The following is a 22120-nucleotide window of genomic DNA, read 5'->3' as shown; positions in this document are numbered from 1 at the left end:
GGATTATAGGCTGGAGAAAGAAATGACAGGACAATTTATTGGTCGTCTCACAATTCAGTTTTGAGGAAACTAATCCCTTGTATTTCCTGTCAAATTATTATTAATAAAATTAATAAAAGTCTTTCCCTTTACAGTTATAAAATCACACCAAATGCGATTAATTCCTTCCATGTCACCATCTTGGAACAAAGCGGGAAGACGGGATGAAATAAATCACTTCTTTGAGCCCCATTCTTTGCAATTTAGCCTCTGACCGTCAAGTTTCTGGGACTGTGTGGTTGTTCACGGATGGGGTCCGTTTTAGGAAAGCTCAGGCAACACAGGGTCTGCTGATATGATACAAAGGAATCCAAACGTGCTTTGTTATTGACCGTAATACCTCTTAGTTGTCCTCCATATTGATCATCTACAAGCCCCTGTAATGAGGGACCAAGCCCAGGAACGAGAGTGCCCTACCCCTTCTTCCCTGTGCCCATTGAGTCTATTAACAGAAACAGCCCAACAACATCAGTTTTAGGTCATTAGCTTTTAAAACATGGAGTCTATGCTGCAGAAAGATGTCTCCCAGAGAGGTGAGAGATGATACAGAAAGCTGACAAGGGGAGGCGTACATTGAAAACTAAGGAGAACAAATCTGGTTTAATTATAGAACCCAATTCAGATAAAAAGGAACAGGAAGATAAATTTCAAAGAATATTTTTCATCATCTTTAGCCTTTAGCTTCTATCTCTTCACAGATCCATTTTCTTCGTTTCGTGAGACACAAACTTGTGGTTAAGAATTATATCAGAATATAAATGGAAAGAATTAGGCCCCTAAGGCATCAAGGAATTATTCTGAATTATATCAGAGAGTAAACTGAAAGAATTACATGACTGGACTCAATGTGTGGCACTCAGGCGTCCAAGAGACAGGTCAGAAAACCAGATGGTGTGATACTAGAGGTTGCAAAGATTATGAGCTTTGAGTTGAAGAGAGAAAGGGCTGGCCTTGAGAATTCTCAGCAACAACTGACATGTAAAGAAGTCTGAATCTTTGAGAGAGAAGAAAATCAATGCCATCTTGGGACTGTGAAATCTGAGGAAAGAGACAGTTTGCAAGGAAAAAGAAAGAAATGAAGAAACAGGTTGATAATGCAACTGAAAGCAATTTACAAATATCAGCCTTTTAAGTATAGAAATTTTCTTCACCATCTGTTCATTCATTCATTCAATCAATAGACATTTATTGAGTATTTACTTTGTCGTGCACTGTTATAGACACAGGAGATTCAATGGTGGAAAAAATTGACAAAGTCCTTGCTTTCATACACTCCCATTAGAGTGTATAATGGGAGAAAGAAATAATGAGCATTTACATACATTTTAGTATAGTATTAGACAGTGACAAGGGCTTATGAAGAAAAATAAAGCCAAGCAATGAGATAAGAGATGTGCTATTTTAGATAGGATTGTATGTCCTGGAAAAAAGTTGGAGGGCCTGATCTATAGCCTTTCTGATTCCATGGTGTAAATACTCATACTCTGGTCAATGGTAGCTATCAACATGACAATACTGAATTCAAAGATGGGGAGAAAAGCTCCCAATTGCCCCTTGCAAGCTCATGTAAGCTCCCTTCAGCTTTCCACTGGTGGATGGAGAAGGCTTCTATGAAGAGGTAACATTTGACAGGAAGCCTCCAATAAAGAGAGGAACTGAGCAATGCAGATCTATGGCAGAAGAGTATTCCAGACAGAGGAAACAGCCACTGCCAAGCCCTGAGGCACATTAGCCCCATGAGTTAGTGTAACATCAAGGAGGCCAGTGTAGCTGAAGAAGAGTGAGTGGGGAAGCGGCAAGGCCAGGATTGTGCAGTGCTGTGCAGATCCTCTTGGGGTCTTTGGATAATATTCAAGGTGTGACGGGAAGTGACTGGAGGGATCTGAGCAGGGGCATGACGTGATGTGACATGTTTGAAAAGGATCAATCAGACCGCTAGTGAACAGAATATGGGGGAGGTGCGTAGACAAGAGAGGAAGCAGGGAGACAAATTTGGAAGCATTTGTCAACTATCCTGGCAAAAGCTGGTGGTGAATTGAATGGGATGGATAGTGGGAGAGGGTGGTGAGAAGTTATATTTGGGATCTATCTGTCTTTCACACATACATATATACACACATGCATGCATATATATATGCATACATTCATACATAAATGTGTCTGACTTCTGGACATTGAACTCCAAATATGATGTGACTGGCCTTAGGTAAAACACCCAGGGAGTGGCAAAGCCAGGACAGATGCCACACCCACATCTGGACTGTTTAGGATGAAACACTAATAGGGGAGTGTGGCTGTTTGAACCAGGCCAGGGCTTGAAGACAAACCTGTCTGGTAACAGTTTGGGGATCTATTTTGAAGCTAGAAGGAGCGAGTTTTGCTTGTGGATTAGATCTGGAGATTACAAGAAAGAAGAGTCAGTGATGCCTCAATGAATTTTTTCTAAGTATCTGGGCTAGTGGTTTGGCCACAGGGTAACTTGGAAAGTACCAGGAAGGAATACATTTATGGGCGAAGGCTAAGCTTTTGGCTGGGAATATGCTAGGTTTGAGATGCCTCTTATATAGCCAAGAGGCAACACAGAGAGATGGTGAGAGATGGAGTCTGCAGTTTAGGAAAGATGCTGGGGCTATAGGAACAAATGTCAGAGTCACCAATCTTGTAAATAGTATTTAACTGCATACCATTAGATGAAATACTGATGGAAAAAGTGTATCTAGAGAAGATACATGAGGAGAGCTAAAGCCTGAGACTCTCCAAAACTCAGAAGTTAGAAGACAGAAGAATCCAGCAAAGGAGATGAGAAGAAAAGAACGGGAAATATAAAACAAGAGAAATTTGGTTTCCTGGAAGCCAAGAGAAGCAAATGTTTCAAGGGGAGAATGGTCATTTTTGTTGAATGCAGTTCAGAAGTTAAGAAAGATACAGACTGAAAACTGACCATTGGATCGGCCAACCTAAGGCTCATGAATGACCTTGACGGAGCCTCAGTGGAGGAGGACAATAGCGGGGGCATTGGGATGGAGCTTCATGAGTGACAGGGCAATGGAGAAAGTTAATGCAGATAACACTAACAAGTTTTTTTTTTCTACAGCAGAGCTAAGAAATGATTCAGGAGCCGTAGAAAGACGTGGGATCGAAAGAGAGGTTTTAATGAAAATAGTACAGTATATTTGTGTACCAGTTGTAATGATCCAAAGAAAAGGAAAACTGATGATGCTGTAGAGAAGGGAGAAAATTACAAGAGCAAAGTCTTTGAGTTAGAGGACGGGAGAGATCGAGAAAACAAGTGGAAATATTGGTCCGAGACAGGGGCCCAGATCCTTCATTCACCGTAACAGGAAGAAAGGCAGGGCAGAAGGGTGCAGAGCCCGGCCATGCTAAATGGTGGTGGTGAGCAGAGAAGAACATTCCCTTTTGAATGCTTCTATTTTTTCAATGAGAAATGAGAAGTCAAATCATCCACTAAGACTGCATAGGAGGAGAGGCATAGCTGAGGTTTGAGGAGTGAAGAAAAAGTGCTGCCTGGTCATATGGGCAACGGGGGAGTGAATCAACTGCAGGGCTACCTGCCAGTGCTGAGGGTCCACTGGAGACCCGCTGTCATACATACCAAGTGAGGCCAGTCCCCAGTCCACGTGGATGGTGTTTCCTTCTGGTGAAATTCAGCTATTCAAGTTCAGTTATGGAATCTGGAAGGAGCTGGGTTTAATCAGGGTTGGAGTTTTTCTAGGTACAGAAGAACGAGGAAGAGAAGGGCAAGGGAACAGATCATGACTGCAACTGCAAGGGAGCGTTTATAACAATGGTTTATGAAATCTAACCTAGGCAGGGGAGAATGTGAGAAGGAGTGTATGTGTGTGTGTGTTGTGTGGTGGAAGTACCGATGTGATGATAAGTATCAGTGGATCTGAGATCCTAGTACGTCTGGTGTTGTGAGTACTAGGAAGAGAGAGCTGAAAATATAGGAGGACATGGTCAGAGAGCAGAATAGGATAGCTGAGATTTTGGAAGTGATACACCCACAGATAATAACAAAGTAGCACTGGGGAGACTTAAAAAAAAAAACAAAAACAGTCCAAATTCACAAATCCAGCCACCACCTCTGATAACTGAAAGGTAATTTTCAAGGGGTGGGGCTTAGGCGTTGGTATGTTTTAAAAGCCTCCCAGGTGATTATAACATGCATCCAGAGCTGAAAATCACTGCTCCAGGAAATTATATTTTAACTGGTATGAAACAAGACCTGAACATTAGGATTTTAGAAATGTCTTCCAGGATTTTTTTTCAATTTTTTTTTATTATAAGAAAATACATGTGTCTTAAAATGGAACTATTTGTATAGGGTATCTTTTTCTATCTTTTCACTCTCAATCTATCTGTGTCTTTGGATTTAAAGTGAGCCTCTTGTAGGCAGCATATAGTTGGAACATGAGTGTCATCCCTTCTTCCAAACTCTGTCTTTCAATTGGGGAATTTAATCAACTTTCACTTAAACTAAGGAGGGACTTACTTCTGTCATTTTCCTATTTGTTTTCTATATGCCTTGTAGCTTTCTTGTACCTCTTTTCCTGCACTACTGTCTCCTTCTATGTTTAGCTTTTTGTAGTGAATGTTTGAATTTCTTTCTCATTTCCTTCTGTGTACATTCTACAGCTATTTCTTTCTGGGTACCATGGCGGTTACAGTTAACATCCCATTAAGCTTTAACACTCTAATTTGAATTTATACCACCTTAACTTCAATAATATACAAAAACTCTGCTCTTTTAAAACTCCATCCTTATTCCTCTCTGTTGGTGAAACCACAAAATTACATTTTTATGTATGTTGTGCCCCAAAATGTAAGCTAATTCTTTTAAATGCCTTGTTCTTTTAAATGATAAAGAAAACAAGATGTGGATTTACAGACCAAAAGTTACAAAAATACTAGCTTTTAAATTGATAATTGTGTTTTTTTCTTTACATGTACTAGTCTCTTGAGTTGTGTAGAGAATAAAGTGAAGTTATAAACCATTGTACAACGATAATAGATTTTATAACTGCCATATATTTACCTTTAGTGAATCTTTAATTGTCATATAGCCTCAAGTTACTGTCTACTGTCTTTTCATTTTGCCCTTCTGGACTCCCTGGAGCATTTCTTTCAGGGCAGATCTAGTGGTCACAAATTTCCTTAGCTTTTGTTTACCTGGGAACATCTTAATTTCACCCTCAATTTTGAAGGACACTTTTGTCAGATAAAGCATTCTTGATTGACAATTCATTTTCTTTTAGAATTTTGACTGTTTCAACCCATTCTCGTCTGGCCTCTGAAGTCTCTGATCAGAAATCTGTTAAGAATGTAGATCTGCTAATAATCTCATCAAGAGACAACTTGCTTCTCTCTTGCTGCTGTCAAGATTCTCTCTTGTCTTCACCTTTTGAGATTTTGATGATACTATGTCTTGGCATGGTTGTTTTGAGCTCATCTTACTCCCAAGTTTGTTGAGCTTCTTGGTTATTTAAATTCAAATCCTTCATCAGATTTGGGATGTTTTCAGCCATTATTTGTTCAAGTGTTCTCTCTGCCCCTTTCTTTTTCTCTTGTTCTTCTGGGACTCCCACAATGTGTGTGTTGATCCACTTAATAGTGCCCCACAGGTCTCTCAGAATCTTTCCACTGTTCTTCCTTTTTTCTCTGTTCCTCAAATTCAATCATTTTCATTGTCGTATCTTCAAATTTGCTGATGCTTTGCACCTGCTCAAATCTGCCTTTGAATCCCTCTAGTGAATTTTTTATTTCAGATACTTTGGTTTTCAGCTCCAGATTTTTTTTTAGGTTTTCTGTTTTTTTGCTGCTATTTCTATGTTCTTCATACACAATTTTTCTTGACTTTCTTCAAATCTTCCTTTAGTTCTTCAAGCACTTATAAGACATTTGTTTTAAAGTCTTTGACTAGGATACGTGACATCAGATCTCTTTTAGAAACCATTTCTGATGTTTTATATTTTTTCCTTTGAATGGGGCATACTCCCCCATTTCTTTCTATATTTTGTGATTTTTTTGTTGTTGTTCCAAAGTAAATATTTGATTCTAGTAATGTGATAATTCTGAAAGTCAGAGTGTCTCCTTTCTCCGAAGTTTGCCTTTTTTCATTTTCATTTTTGTTTCTTTTTGTTTATGTTTGTTGTATTCTGTCTCTGTGTGGAAGATCAGACTGAAATGTAAATTTAAGGTCTTCTCAGGTCTTTTCTAATTTTCCTCATATATGCAGTTTTTAGTATCCTAGTTTTAAATGTCTGGTTCCCAAAAGGGAAAAGGGGGGAAATGAAGGGAAAAGCATTGGCCTTTTAAATTCCTTTGAAGTCACTTCAACCGGTGGGTGGGGGGCTTGCAACAATGAGGGGAAATGCAGAGAAATCAGCCACCTGCCTCTTCATCAGCACCTCGGTGATCAGAAGCAGCAATCAGCAATCAGAACACACATTTCTGATTTTGGAGGACAGGGTCCTTTTTGCCCAACATGGCTCCTGCAAGCTGTGTGCAAGCTGTTCTAGGAACTGTACACAGCTGCCTGCCATGTGGCTGGGGGTAGAGGAGAGATGGCTGCTACAGTGCTAAGAGCTGAACTTGACCAAAATCAGCCTCTATGTACCCTCCAAGTCTTCCCGTGGACATTGAGAATCTTCAATAGATTCCAGACTTCCAAAATAGTTCTATCAGGCAGATCCTGCTAGTGCAACTGTTCTCTAGGTAGGAAGACAGATTCCTGGTACTTCCTACTCTACCATCATCCCAGAACCCTTTCTTCTTGCCTGTTACATCCAACATAAAGCAAAATTTGAAAATTATCTGGAGGGTCTGTTAAAGCACAGTTTGTTGTCTACCTCCAGAGTTTCTCATTTATTCCGTTTGGGTGGTGGTAGGCAATTCTGCCGCTGCTGGTCCAAGGACCACACTGTGATCCAATGATGTAAACTGAGAGTATTAACTTTGGGAGTAGGTAGTGAGATGAGTAATTCTTCTCAAATTTTAATTTGCATAGGAATCATCTGAGATTTGTTCAAAAGCAGATTTTGATTCAGTCGATAGAGAATGAGGTCTGAGTTTTTTTTTCTTTTTTTTTTAATAAAGATATTGAAGACTGAACTTGGGACCTCATGCAGGCTAACCATGTGCTCTACCCACTCCCCCTTCTCACCGAGGTGTGAGATTTTGCATTTATTATAATTGGCCTCAGGATGCTAATGCTGCTGGTTTGCAGATCATACTATGAGTAGCTAGAGTGTAAGATAACAAGTGAACTAACAGGTTTTGATGCTTCTGATGAAAGAGGCAACAGATATTTTCTCAGCCCCTGCTCTGTATGCCAAGCATTGCAGTGCTTTCTGTTAACAATTTAAATCTGCAAAGGCAGGAACTTACTAAATACATTCTAGGCTTCACTAAGTGCCTTTGCTCAATTGTAGAATAACGTGTTGGTATTAGTGATATGGGGCTTAGCTGTCAAACTTCTCCTGAGTAGAATTTCCATATTCAGAGAAGATTGGGTACTTAAACTTACTTGGCTAGTAGGTGAGCTGAAGCAATCACCCACATGCTAGATGTGATTTAAAGTTTTGTGTTTTACCTTAAGATGTTATGTAAATTTTATTTGCTAAGCCATAATGCCTGTTTTAATAGAAAACATACTTCCCTTAACATCTTTAAGAAAAAATTAATATTCAAGGAAATACTACTTAATATTTTATTTAAAGGAATAGATTTGCTTCAGATAATTTAAGTTAATATTCAAAAAGGGCCCATCTTATCCTCTGGTTTTGTTTTTCTCATCAAGTGTGTGTAACCAGTATAAGAATCACACTGCAGAAAAAAAAGAAAAACATGATTTATAGCCACTTTTATAAAAAGGGTCAACATGGAGGCTCTAGATTCTCACTAACTGAGCTCAAATTTGGGTCCCACAACTGTCAGCACTGAGGCTGGTTTCTGGAGAGTTGCCTAACCTCTAACTGAGGTTTACAGATCTAAGCAGAACAATTCAAATAATATTTACCTAGTAGACTTTTTTTGCGAGGACTAAATGTGGTGTTTGTGTTCTACATTTGGCATAGGGTCTGACATTTAAGAAGAACTTATTCAACATTAGCTGTTACTATTATTGCTACTACTGGGGGTCATGAGTACATCTGGATTCAGGTCTTGCCCCAGGAGTAGCATGTTTCTTTAAGAATTGGAGCATCTGTTTTTAGGACATCAGTTTTCTTCCCTGAATAATGAGAGGAGAGTCAAGAGTCCTGTGGTCCTCAAGTTTTATCCAGCATCAGAATCACCTGGAGTTTCTGATGCAGCATCTCTGGAGTGAAGTGAGGATTTGCATCTCTAATACATTTATTCGCCTTCTATTGATATTTAGCAGAGGGTCCATAACTTGTGCAATCATGTTCAAGAATTAGAGAAATGAAAGAATTTAATGAATGGAGAGTTAAAGAACTCTATGGCTAAAAGGAGTCCCAGTGGTTACACCCCACCTCCACATTTATAAGAGAGATAAGAGGCTCAGAGAAGAGCAGCAGCTGGTCCAAGTTAATGCAAATCTAGTACCATCACCCTGATTTGAACCCCTGTTCATGTTTGGCCCCCCTGCTGCCTTTCACTCACACAGCACCTGGAGAGCAACTCTTATTAACTCAGATTCGCTTTAAGCAGTGTTTGATCAGATTTCTCTAGCTAGAGGGTACAAATGGGATAACAACAAAAAATATAGTCAACATTTATTGAGTCTTTCCCACATGCCGGGAGCACAGACATAAACTATATCCTGGTGGCTGTCTTCGGTATTTGCCATTCAGTATCATTAGTAACTTCTGAAAATCCTCTGAGATGTCTCATGTATGGTCACAGGCAAGCTGGTATCCTTGCCAAGATTTTTCCTCTCCTGCTTCAAGCCCCTTCAGTGATGGCTGCTGCAATTTTCTGTGGAAGCTTGGCTGACTACAACATTAGGAGGATACTTCACTTCCGCCCTGAGGGCTCTGCCCTGAAAGTCTGGTGAGCTGGGTTCCCCATGGTCACAGGCACAGCTGGGGCCCTGGAGCAGTCTGTGTGCCAAAACCTCCTTGTGTTTCAGGCAGATACTGGGGGAACCCAGAGGCACCTGCCCAAGCTCGTCAGCTCCTGGTGCCTCAGAGAGCCGAACCCTCATGGAGATGCGGCCATCCAGCTTTCCCATTCAGACGGACCTTGACTATCTGAGCCAGGAGCAGATGGTGGGGAAAATGTTAAAGGATCTTTCTTCTTTCTTTCAGTCCTACCGGTTAATTCACCGTATTTTTAGTGGTTAAATATTTGTTGGCTACCAACTGAGTTCGTCCATTTAGCCTCATCAGCCTGATTTAGAGGGAATTTCTTAAAGAATCTGGCACTCCTAGAGTTTTGGGTGGCTTCATCCTGGCCTTTCTGATCTACAAATACGTTAGTGCAAACTGAAAGGTTCTGCATCAAAGGACTGCTTAGCCATTAAAAAATAAACTTTTCATCTGAGTGAATTTTAGAATTACAGAAAAGCTCCGAAGAATAGTATAGAATTCGCTCATATCCCTCACCCAGTTTCCATAAATGTTAACAACTTATGTAACTACAGTACGATGATCAATACCAGGAAATTAACCTTGGTCAGTACTGCTTACTAAAATTCACTTTATTTGAATTTCACCAGTTTTTCCACGAATGTACCTTTTCTCTTCCAGGATTATATCCAGGGTCCCAAATTTCTTTGACTTCCTTTTCCTTAGATTCCTCCTTTCTATAATATTCCTCAATCTTTTGTTGTATTTCACTGACACATTAGAAGGGTACTGGTCACTTTGTTCCTAAATTTGGTTCTCTCTGATGTGTTCTGTGCTGTAATGACATTTTATATATATATATAGGCAAATGTAATGTGTCCATCTCAGAGCAGCATATCAAGGAGTTCATGATGCCAGATTTTCTTATTCTTGGTAATGTTAACCTTGATTATTTGGGTAAGATAAGATCTGTTGGTATCCTTCATAATTCATAACTATATGGGGAGACATACTTTGAAACAATGCAAATATCCTTTTTCCCTCCTCAAACTTTAATCCATCAATTTTACTTGCATTAGTTGATCTTATCTGCAATAACGATGGTGGTATTTGCCTTATGGCAATTTTCTTTTTTTCTCTTTGTCTTTACATTTATTATCTGGAATTCTTTTGTGAGGAAGAATTCATTCCAGTCTTTAACTTTATCAATATGGACTTAATAGATATTCATGCTTTATTTCTTATTTTTTATTTATTTTTATTTTTATTTCTTTTTTTAACATTTTTTATTGATTTACAATCATTTTACAATGTTGTGTCAAATTCCAGTGTTCAGCACAATTTTTCAGTCATTCATGGACATATACACACTCATTGTCACATTTTTTTCTCTGTGATTTATCATAACATTTTGTGTATATTTCCCTGTGCTATACAGTGTAATCTTGTTTATCTATTCTACAAATTCAAAATCCCGTCTAACCCTTTCCACCCTCCACCCCCCTGGTAACCACAAGTCTGTATTCTCTGTCTGTGAGTCTATTTCTGTCCTGTATTTATGCTTTGTTTTTGTTTGCTTGTTTGTTTTCTGTGGGTTAGAACCCAATGCTATCGTTATTTATATTGTTTTTACTCTAACTGTTCCATTTTGGTCCTTAGGAAGTCCTTTGGGCTGGCTCCTGTATCAGGAGGCAACTTTTACTTGAAATTGGCATTCATATTATTCCTTTTAAATTGTAGATTTAATTTTTGCACTTTTCCACAGCATAATAATCACCTGTGGGGGCTGTTAAAATATAATCCTTGTCCTCACTCCCAATGTCCTGATTCAGAGGATGGGGTTTGGACCCTGTAATCTGCATTTTAAGAAAATGTATGATGGATTGTTAAACTATCGGGCCTCAGGAAACACGTGAGGAACACTGTTTTAGAGACAATGTTTCAATACATATTCTCCAGACTTTTGTATCATAAACCTTTGTATATTTCTATCTAGCTGTCTAACTCTCAATATACCTACCTATCTTATGGGCACACACAATTCGTACCAAACATTCTGTTTTATAAACTGCTTTATCTTTCATCCAATAATTTCATGAAAGTTTTTGCATGATAATGATTATGCTCCTACAGTACCTTTTTCAATAGCTATTGTGTTTTATGTATTATAATTAATTAGATTCTTTTTATTATAAATAATATTGTTCATATATAGCCCATATATAACCAAATAATTCTTTAGAGCAAGTTTATAGAAAAATGTTGACTCAAAAGTGATTCACATGGTTAAAGCTTTGAGAATCTGCTGACCTTTCCCCCACTATTGACAGTAGATAACGGTGGTTTTCTCCCCATGCCTCAATCAACATTCAGTCACGTTCATTTCATAAAATTGGTAGCCCCCCTCAAAAAAAAGTAATAGTTTGAAATTCTTTTTGGTGAGGTTAATCTTTTTAATAGTTTTATTGGCCATTTAAATTTCTCTTTATTAAATGCAAAGTTGAAACTTTACTTCTTGATCAAAGAAGTGAAATGGGAAAGCAAAGTTTTTAGGAAGATTGACTTTGTGACAAAAGAAAGGACTAATTATGCTATTCAGAGTGGAATAGAGGGGTTGCATATCTACTCAGCTTCTGGGAAAAAATCACATACAAAAGTTGCTCCTGTGTATAACCAACACAGCATTTTTGCACTGCTTTATTTGTGGGTTTGACTGTCTCCCAGGTTATGAATGGCCCATCTCTTAAAGGGAGAACTTGATCATGCTGGAGTTGTAAATCAATGTCCATCTAGTGCATTCTTTGGCATCGAGTTGCATTCCTAGCACATGTTAGCTGGAAGAATAAAAGAATATCTTATTGATAGTGAAACATCTAGGATCATCTTTGCACCAAGAGGCGAGTATCATTCACTTTCCTGACTCAATATTAGAAGTCATAGTATCTTTTTTTTTTCTTCTAAAAACTGTCACGTATCTTGCTGCCCACAGTAATTGTCTGCTGGCTTAACTTTCTCCATTTTATCATTTATGCCCTGCCATTCCATAAAAGTTGTTTTGTGGGTTAAATCAGTTAAAAATAATAAAATAAACTTTTAAAATTAAAGGACAATTTCCAAGAACTTAAAATAAATTGGTTATTGCTGTTGGCAATAAGATTTAGTTATAAGATTTCTGGGAGCTGAGAAAAAAGGTAAACATGTTGAGCTGTATAAATTTTATTGCCTCTGAGCGGAAGCTTAGTCGGGGAAAACTAGGAGGAAAAACATTTAATCACTAGGACCATTATGTAAAAGGCGTATCAAGTAATATCAAGAACAATGTCTTCTCCTATAGTTTTGTAAGAAAGAGAGAAATGAAACAAACAATCTTACACACATACACACATACACATGCTCTGCATGCAAATTGAAATATGTTTTATCGTTCTTTGACAGCCCAGTTGTGTGGGTTAATTCAGTAAGCACATTTTAATAGAATATAGTTCAGGTATATTACTTTCTGAATATCCAGCTTTACTTTGGAACAGAGCCCAGAAAACACAGTTCCACGGCAAGGAAGGGACCTGGGACACAGGCTATGTGGTGGGGTACTAACCTAGCACGCACACGTTCAAGATGCCTGTGCGGTCCCAAAATTCTTTGTGATACACAGATCTTCTCTGGGAAAAAAAGTCTAAGTCTACCTCATATTTTCAAACGTTGGCCACTGATCCAACCGTGCTTAAAAACTACTTAGTCAAACTAACAGAAAATTCCCAAATCATTTTCATTTGATTTAAACATGATGCCTTCTGGATCCTTTAAAAATTCTCATTCCATAAGCTAAGAATCAGGAGGAAGGATCATGGGATTTTTCTGGGAAGGGTCCGAGGTGAGAAAATTGGACTGATGCTCTGGGCTTGCATAACCCGGAACGAAGATGATGAGGGGAAGCTGATGGACGTCCAGTATTGGCTTTTCAGGTGGGTCCCTGCTTCTTGAGTAACTCCAGGCCGTCCCTGGCAAAGGCTTCCCTCCTTTTCTAATCTCAAAATCTCTCATTAAAAATTTACGGTGGGCAGTCCTCCAGCTATTTATGACTATGTCTAGACAACTGAAAAACAGCAGACGGTGGCAGGGTCGATTCGGGGCTTTCACTCGTCTTGGTGACCAGTTCAGATCAGGGCAGAGTTGATCAGATCGGTTAAGTGGAAATCAGACGTAAATATGTTACCAGAGAAACCAGCCTAGGGAGGGACTCTGGTCATCCTCTCCGGGGGTGGCTGGGGCCACAGAGGAACAGCCGCTCTCTCATTTTCAGCATCTATCGACAGCATCAGTGTGTTACTCTGCTTGGGCTGGCATTACAAAATTCCGTAGGCTAAGTGGCAGAAAACACCAGAATTGTATTTTGTCATGGTTCTGGAGGCTGGAAGTTCAAGATCAAGGTGCCGTCAACGTTAGTTTCTGGTGAGAGCTCTTTCCTTGGTTTGCGTACAGCTGCCTCTCCGTGTCTTCATATAGTCTTTCCTCTGAGCACAGGTGGAAAGAGAGAGATCTTTGGGTTTCTTTTTCCTCTTACAAGATAAGAACACCAGTCCTATCAGTTTAGGGTCCCACTCTTAGGACTTCATTTAACCTTAATTACCTCCCTAAAGGCCCTATCTCTTAATACAGTCGTACTGGAGGTTGGAGCTTCAACACATGAGCTCTGGGAGGACACAATTCAGTCCATATCAGTCAGTGATTAAACAGGGCAAGGCGCTGCTTGTGCAAATGAGATGGCACCTCATTATTTTTAGACAATATGCCTTAATCACCTCGGTGGTAGACTGTCAGTCAGCTCTCTTTGGTCGGGGTTATTAGCTAGCATCTGTAGTTTGTTCGGAAACCATTTATGCCTATTTGACATTGCTACTGAAAAAACACCTGGAGACAGGTAGAAAACATTCAGGACACCGGAGGGGAAAGACGGGCAATAATGAATCTCGTGGCCACTAGAGAATTTCTACTTTCAGGAAACAGAAGCCTATGTTATAATGTCTCATAATCCGTGTCAGTCGAGTCAGGCTAAAACAATGAGAGAATGCAGGGTTCAGTGCCCAGATAGTTCCCGTTACAGCATGTGCATTTGTTTGCTTGTGGGGTAATGGGCTATGTGTCATTCTTAATGATGTGGCAAATTGGAGGATTGTGGAAGCATAGGGCATTCTCAGTCTGCGTGTGGAAAGATCACAGGATCCTAGACTTTCAGAAATGGTAGACTTGCAGAATTGAGCAGCACTAACAGTCCTCTCTGTTCGTTTGGAGCTTCGAGGTAGAGGAGGCTCTTTGTACAGTTACTGCCTGGCCGAGGCTGGCAGCGGGTGTGGACACTTGGACAAAGCAGGGCTGGCCAAACTCTTTCTGCTATGAATTTGGAATTGGAACTGAAAGAAACTAGTTCATCTTTGCTGATGTCTGGAACTAAGAGTGTATAAATACAGGCGCTATGAGAAAGTTGTATTCAAGTGGACCCAGTCAAAGCTGTTCGACAGAGGCAGAAGAGTGAGTTAGATGTTCAGAGAGTAGCAAAGATAGATCCTGGAGGAGAGGGAGAGAGAGAAAGAGCAAGCTCGAGAGATGGGAGATAGGGAGGCAAAGACAGAGAGAGTAATGATTCCGTTCCTTATGGACTCAGAAGCTAAATCTGATTGGCGTGGCCTTCTCTGTGGGAAGGTAGGTAGGAGCAGGTCACAGAGTAGCCGAAGGTCTACTGTTGTGAGTTTTGGAACTCCCCCAAATGGTCTTACTAGCTTTATAGTTTAGACTCTGGCCTAATCTTTATTTCTCTAAACAATACTGCCTTCTAGAACACATACGGAGCTGTGGTTTCATCCTGGAGGTGTATCTCAGCATAAAGAATATTGACCCCTGCAATGAAATCCTTTCAAAATATCTCAAGACATTTATATATAGATCTCAGAAATATTATTTTATCTTTACTTTTTCTTTCTGGTTCACTGTTCCCCAAGACCACAGCAATTCCAAGCTGTGCATCTTGCTCCAATGACCTGTTTCTAGAAAAACCCCTTTGCCTTCACCTAACAACCTCCTGAGGTTCAAATCATCACATATTTTTAGCTACAAATTCAAGAACTTTCTAGAAGGATGAAGAAGGAAAAGATAATGAGAAAGATAATACTCTATTATCATGCAGAGGAGAGGTAAAGACTGCAAATACTTCATTTTTATCATTTGTATCCCTCTAGGCTTATGATAGCATATAAAAAAGACTGTAAAATCTTAGAATTTTTTATCTGAAAAGGACTTTTGAAATCATTAAATCTAGACAACAGTTCTACAAATGAGGACCCTCGGTCCTAGATTTGGGAAGCGCCTTCATAAAGATTACACCTTTAAATAATAGCAACCTGATAAAATGAATATATTGGAAGGGTACCATACTGCACTTCTCATATAACTGTCTAGTGCTGGAACAAAAAGGAACATGGAGATAATTCTTTAGCCTCCTCACTTTGTAGGTGAGTGCACTGAAAGCCAAGAGAATCAAGTTTAGCCCAGGTCTGAGATGTCATTAATACTAGAGCTAAAATGTAACCTGGTTCTCAGAGAGCTTTGATGAATGTCTTTATCTCCTTAGACCATTGGCTTCCAAACATTTTATCATTATTTTAATTAAAAAATGGAATCATTGTTTAAGCAAATTAATGTAAGGAATTCTAATTGGTGACACTAATAATGCATTGAATGAAGTGGTATTTGACAACTTCCCCCAACACACACACACACACACACACACACACACACACACACACACTCACACACGCACGAGTCCCATCTGCTTCCTTTCATTATACAACTTGTGGTCTCTGGGGGATGCTGAGAAACAGACCCCTGCAGCACACTCACAACAAGACACTCCCCATCTCCATTTACAAAGTTCGGGAGAATTGAGGCTTTAGAAAGAGACTATGTCATAGAGAAAATGCATTTGCTCCGAAAGTTCGCACTGTAAATTTGCATGTTTCTACACAGCAGCATAGAACAAGGAGGAGCAAAATGGATAAGAAGGAAGAAGAGATTGAAACTAACTTGAGATCTGGCCTAGGTGACTTAATAAAGATCAGTAATTATTTTAATCTTCTGAAAAGGCAGAAGTGTATGGACTTGGTCTCTCTGTCAGACTGAAAGGCCATCACTGATGGACAGGTGTTTGGACAAGAAAACTGGTTCTCTTTCCTCCCCGACCTGCTAGTCAGACACAAATCGTTTCACTGATTCCCAAGGTGCTTTCTAACTCTCCAAACATCTTCGCATCACAGGAGTCGGCTGACATTAAGAAACGAAAACATCTTCTTTGCATGCACGTGCTTGTCCTAAAGTCTCGCCCACAACCCTAAAAAGGAACTCCCTGGACTTTCTAAATAATGAAAATACAGACTGGGGTAATGAGGGCAAGGATAAGGATTAAGAGAGGAAATTTAACAATCGAAAACAAATGAGAGGCAAATTTTAAGGAATAGAGTTAAAATGAAGACTAAGGGGATGGCATTTCTTTTATAACTAGTTAGTGGAAGAGTTCCAAAGCTGGCTTCCCCTTATTCACAACCATCTGTCAAATATTATACCAAAGGCCTCTTCTAATAATGTTCTTAAACTACGTTGAATTTGAAATGTCACTAGGATCGGAAATAGAGATTTTTCTAAAATTAAGCTTTCGTATGTATCCTTGTATGTGAAAAACAACACGGAGCTTAAATCATGATTTTGAAAGATTTAAAAAAAGTTTTAAAGTCTTAAAATACATATTTTCTATGAATACAAATGTGATCTTTTTGATTAATTAATATAAAAAAAGAACACAAACACAAATATTTTTTTAAGTCACTAAAGAAGTTAACAAAGCACAGAAAGAAATGAAAGTGGTTTAAATTAAAACCTGGAAAGAAACAACCCTAGTGTCAGACTAGAAAAGATGTAGGACATATTTTCAATAAAATATTATACTCACTATATTAAGATTTCAAAGACTCTTAAGTAGAAACAGGCACACCTGAAACTCAGCCTAAAAAAATCCTGCTGCATAATTCTGGTTTTAATACACTCTCATTTTATCTACATTAAAATATTCTTATAGAGAGAAGAAAAGTATTATTGTGCTAATTTCACCCTCCTTTTAAAGTTCTGAAGTGTTCTGGTTATAGGCTCTGTAGAAATTCTTAGACAAATAGATTTCTGTGTAAGAAAATTCAGAAATAAAGATAAATTCATATTATGATCACGAATGGTGTAATTAAAATTAATACCCTGTATCCAAGTCACCCCCAAAAGGACTTTTATTTCAATATCTGCTTTTATAATTTCAAATAATTGCAAGCTGAAGTAATAAATACATTTATATCCAAATGCATTTGGCATGGCTCTAAAGTTAGAATGAAAATGAGAAGGAATGTCCGATAAACAATGTGATTATCTTCACCCGATTGTGGATAATTGTCATTCAGGTTAGTTGGGACAGCTAATTGTGTGCCTGGGCAGAAGAATTAAGGATAAGAATAATATTGCTATTAAATCTTATTATGATGAACCAAGACCAGCGTGCATGTAACATCAGCATTATTATTCTGCCAAAGAATGAAAAGTGTCGGGAAAATGTTTCAGAGTTAGTGTGCTGTGGTGAAACGAACTCTGGAAGTGGAACCAGAAAAACCAACGTGGAGTCCCCTATCTGTCATTTATGCAGTGCGTGACCTAGGTCAGCTCCATTGTTCTGGGGCTCAATTTTCTCATCTGTAAAATGAAGAGATTGTGCCGGGGAATTTTTCAAAGACCCTTCAGAGCTAATGTATTTATGATAACTCTAAATGCTTATAAAATATATTTACCATATACCACTCCTCCTGACCCTCAGTTAGGTATAAAACTAGTATGATTCTGCAGAGCAATATTCAGAGCAGTGTCCTGGGAGCTTGGTATCCCCTCTAGAGGAACTGAAAGAGTTTTTATACAAAGAAATGATTCAAAACATGTCTATTTATCAAAAGTCAACTCCCAGTAGAGTTTCGTAGAAATAAATTGTCCATTTATTATGCATATAAGATTACAAACATGGCACATTCTTGCAGTGCAATGATACACAAATCAATGCAATTATATAATCATAATTAATAATAGATCATTAATTTTTCCATGAATTGCCCTCTCTCTTTGCACTCTGAAGTATCCTTTTTACAGAGATTTTGGATTTGTCCCAGTTCTGCAAAATGGCCCACCAGTATCAAGCCACCAGCAGCAGCTGGACTTTTCTAGCCCTTAGGCATAGCTAAGTGGAGCAGCATCAGGGTTTTGTGTGTGTGTGTGTGTGTGTGTGCTTTAACATAATCTGCAGAGGTTCCTTGATTCAAAAACTAGGAATTGCAGAACTGGTCTTCCCAATAAGACTGGATATTAACTCAGAAAAATACATTGTCTCATGGATTGAGGTTTGTCTAATTCATTGTAGAAGAGTATAAAGTTATTTGAAGAACCATACATTTTTTTCCCTTAGGAAAATATTTTTTGAAAATCCAATGGCTTATGATAAATGCAAATGTGTAAAATATTTTATTATGAAGCACCTGGTTGGAATCCAGGGCAGATCAGTAATCATTAGATATAGGTGCATTTAAGTGGCCATTTGCCTTTGTTCACACCTAGTGAAAGTAGATTTCTGATGTAGAAATTTCATACAACTCTGTTCCTAAAAAGCAACTTCCTACCAACGATCCATCAATTCTCTTTTACCACTTCATTCCAAACTCTGCTCAAATCCAACTGTCTCTAGGAAAACATCTATTTATTAACCAGATTGGAGAGGGCTAGCCGCTGCCCATAACCTTTCTTGAGCAGTCCCTATGAGTTCATGAACGTGCCCTTCTCTTCCTCTCTCCTTTAACTCTCCAGGCTGCAGCCAGAGCCGTGGGCTGAGACAACCTCCTCTACACAGTTCTTTGATCTTCTACATGGAATGGATTTACAATTGCAGTGGACACTTTTTGGTTGAAAACAGCAGAAACTGGATCTACCTAACATAAGCCAAAAGGAAAATTATTGGACAACAGTGGGCTGCCTAATGGGGTGACAGGGCAGCCCAAAGGGCATGCTTGGCAGACAGGGACCGAGGCAGCAGGAATTGCTCAACGGCTGCTTGATGGTGGTCCAGCTCCCACTGCTTTCCAGCTTTGCCTCCCTCTGCTCCTATGTCAGTTCCAGGAAGAAAGCTTTATATTGGTTTATTCCGAGCCACCAGCCCCCCTAACTCCTTGTCAGAAGGAGCACAGGGCACTTGAACCATTCCATTTCATGTCAGTGAGGAATTTACCCAACAAGAAATAAGAATGCCATTGACAAAAGATGAGGAACTATTAGCTAGGCAAGCAAAAAATTTAGCCAATAATCACTCTACGTTTACTAAAGACAGTGGCACAAGAACCTTTGGAAATCACTTAGGTTACCTGTTGCAATAAGAGGCAAAGTAATAAAGGAGAAAGATCATGGGCGTTGGAGTCAGAACCACTTGGCTTTGCTACGTACTACCTGGATGACCAGTCCTTCCTGAGCTTCCATTTCCACATCTGCAAAACAGATTTCCCTCTTGAGTTTATTGGGGGATCATATTAGATAATACGTGAGAGTCCCTTCCCCAGTAACTGACATCGTGGGCATCCTAAATCCCACTAGTTTTACTTTTTTTGGTCTACGGTGAGCATCGCTGCCCAGCAATTCTAAAAATAACCCTGGGGCTTTGCGCTTGCTCTTAAGCTAGTGTTTTCTCTTTAGAAAACTTCAACTGCTTTTTGATATTAGCAGATTCCCATCCCCCTCTGAAGTTATTGGTGTTGTCAGCAAGTAATTGTGTGCCATGTCCTCTTCCTAATTCTTCCATTTAAGTACTGTGTCTTACATTTTGTTGCTTAAACAAAAATCTTTATAGTGTGTTTTCTTTATATTTTTACTTAATATTTAACTCAATTCCACCACCATCATTGCCACACCTCTCACCTTCCTCATGTAGCATCTGTCCCTCTAGGCTCCCCATGTCAGTCTAGGGACTCAGTGTCAAGGTCCTAGCTGCTCTGTAATGTCACTCTTCCTGCACCCCCACCCCATGGCCCCCATTCCAGCCCTGCTGGCCCTGACCTTCCCTGACTTCTTTCCAAGAAGTCAATGGATCAAGAAACTGGGGTCAATTGTAACTGACTATAATTGAATAAAAAAAAAAAAAGAAACAAACTGGGATCAAGAATGAATACTAGAATAAAAAATTCTTCTAGTGACCCTATTTACAAGGATTTCAGAAGCTTTATCAAGAACTAGGAGATATTTATATATATATAAAAGTATATCTATATATACACACACACACATATGTGTATTTCTTACTTCACATTATCCAGTGGCTTTCCTTTACTCTTAGGATCAAGACCAAGGTCCTTCACATGGCCAGCCAGGCTCTGCGGGTTCTGAATCCTCTCTGCTTTGGTAGCTTCACCTCGTGCCTTTTCCTGATGTCCGCACGCTGCAACCAGGCTGGTCTCTTGCCGCCTGGGAAGTCCACCTTCCCATCCCTCCCACAGCACAGGCCTTCACCTTAAGTTGCTTCTGCCTCCAGCGTTCATTCGCCATCTGCCTTCTGCTTGTGCTTCAGTTCCCCAGCTTAGATGCCAGTCTGCCAAAGGCACTTGTGAAGCTCTATACTTCATCATAGCTCTCATAATAATTTTCAATACAGGAAAAAATGTGTATTTTTTTGTTTGTTACTTATTACACCTAACAGACAACAGACTCCAGATGAGCAGGAACTAGCTCCATCTTATTAATCACTAGTTGATGCTCAAAAACGTTTAATAAATGAATGGTTGTATGAATGAATGATTCCAACTAGACCTGAATATGGCATATGTGAATAAAATAAATTAGGAAGAAATTTTTTTAAATCTAAAAATTGTTCTCCATATATCTCAGAGACTTGTTCAGTACTAAGTCTTTATCTTTGTACTTTACTTTCAGCAAGCTTCAGGTAAGACAATGGAATTGTTTTCATTTCATGGCTTTATATCTGTGTTATAAGACTTACTAAAAATGTAAAATGTTATTTTAAGCATTAGCAAACACTTTTTTTAGTTCTTTAATGTATGCAATTATTTTTATTAATTTTATAAACAGCTAACCTTTATTGAGGACTTGCTCTGTACCACTCACCATGCCACGTGCTTTATAGGCATTTAATTTCACCCAACCATCTCACAAGTAAGGAATTATTGTTAGCATCCCATTTCACAGATGAAGGAAAAGAGGTTTAGGGAAGTTCAGAGTTGTTAAAGTTCACATGATTGTTCTTCCTAACTGGCCCTTGAACTCAGCCCTCTTCAAAATTAGCCCAAGCTCTTACCCACTCAAGAGCTCTGCTAAGTAAATTCTGTCACACGAACATCCAGGGGCCAGATATTCTCAGCTAGTAAAACACTGCACAGGATTTCCTCCATGGCTCTGTTTAAACAGCACGTCTGCCCACTGTCACAGGAACAGCCATAATTCTCTAAAAACTCACGGGATTTCTAGTCACTCCTTCTGAGAAGTGCTTCTTGTTTAAAAAGAATCCTATTCTCAATACTTGGTAACATTTCCCACTTAATTGTTGGAAAAATCCAAATTTCTATGTTTTGAACATTCAGGTAGTCAAAGGATATCGCTGTCAGTTATGATTCTGAAATGTCATTGTGGACGACCTGTTGTTTCCTCTGTTATAATATCATCCCTCATTGTCTTGTAATGTTAAAATAAAAATTACATATACATATATTACTATTTCAGAGTTAGTATGTATCTCCATGTGGTTTATGTGTATATGTATATGAATAGGTATATAAGTTCAGCTCATTATTAAATTGTTCTCACCAATATTTTTTCTTTTAAGATATCCCTGGACAATGCTAGGACCTGTAAATATAGGATATTACACACTGCGTAATAGAAAATTTTATATATATCTATGAATTCTTTCCCAAAGA

This window comes from Vicugna pacos, chromosome 5 (assembly GCF_048564905.1).
Source record: "Vicugna pacos chromosome 5, VicPac4, whole genome shotgun sequence".
Lineage (NCBI taxonomy): Eukaryota > Metazoa > Chordata > Mammalia > Artiodactyla > Camelidae > Vicugna > Vicugna pacos.
This window is presented reverse-complemented; position numbering follows the sequence as displayed.